Source organism: Miscanthus floridulus, chromosome 3, assembly GCF_019320115.1.
Source record: "Miscanthus floridulus cultivar M001 chromosome 3, ASM1932011v1, whole genome shotgun sequence".
NCBI lineage: Eukaryota > Viridiplantae > Streptophyta > Magnoliopsida > Poales > Poaceae > Miscanthus > Miscanthus floridulus.
In genome coordinates this window covers 6,034,777-6,036,080 of record NC_089582.1, presented here as the reverse complement: position 1 = coordinate 6,036,080, position 1,304 = coordinate 6,034,777, and positions in this window count along the sequence as shown.

The window sequence follows — 1,304 nt, the reverse complement described above, 5'->3', positions numbered from 1 at the left end:
ATTCATTGTCCTTCGGAAGCATCTACTTTTGGATGTTTAGTAACTCTCCAAATCCCTTGTCAGATACACCATTCTTTGCCTTCCATTGCAGCAATTCTAGTGTGGTTCCCAACTTTTTCTGCCCTGCATCACAAGTTGGGTACAACAATTTCTTGTGATCTTCTAGCATCCGCTCGAACTTGATCTTCTCCTTTTCACTTTCACATTCTCTTTGTGCGTCACGAATGACCTGACAAAGATCATCAGTCGGATCATCTTCTGCGGCCACCTCTTCTTCAGCTTCTCCCATTGCAGTATCATTGAAGCATGCACCATCGGGAATAATATCAATGTCGTCCCATTGTTCTTCTTCACCTTCTTCCATTACAACACCGGTTTCTCCGTGCTTCGTCCAACAATATAGTTTGACATGAAACCCGACTTGAACAAGTGTGAATGAAGAGTCTTTGAGCAAGGATATTCCACCATATTCTTACATATGGCACATGGGCAGCACATAAAACTGTCGCGTTTGTTTGCCTCGGCCGCACGTAACAAAGAATGCACGCCGTCAATGAACTCTTGGGAGGGGCGATCAGCATTGTACATCCAATGCCAGCTCATCTGCATTACATGACATAAATACCATATTAAAACCTAGATCATAATTAATTATTTATACAACATGCGTGCCACCACAAAAGGTACAAATTTATGAAAGCATCGCTACAATGTAGACAATCCCAACTACCCCTAAAAGAACTGAAGCTAAAATACATTTCAGGAGCACAAGGATTTCGCGACCAATCTCAACTAAAACAGATAGATCCCCCGATTGTGCAATATCTTTGGGTTTCTTCGGCTGGATCACTGCCTCATTAGCCGCCGTATCTACCTGTTGTGCAAGATATTTTTGCACGAGTTCAACATACTCTTCCTCCTAGTAGAAGCCTGAACATTGTCCACTGCCATCCCACTGAAATTAAAACAAAAAATTAGAACTTTAATCACAACCATCATGAAAATAGGTATAAACTAACCATAATCATTAAATACGATAAAATAACTCACATTGCGATCCGGACACTTGTAGAAGATACGATCCTTGTTGGGACCCTCCATCTTCACTCGGTACTCCATCACAATCTTCGTCTCATCACGACACTTGCCGCATGGAATGAGAGGGAGGCCCGGCCTAAGTTGCTTTGGAAACCCATGAGAGGCCGAGGACTCGGAAGCAGTTGCCATCTACTCTCTAAACTTATTTTTTAATACACTATAAATTTCTCATTTTATAAACAAATAAAATTAAGAAACTATAAAAT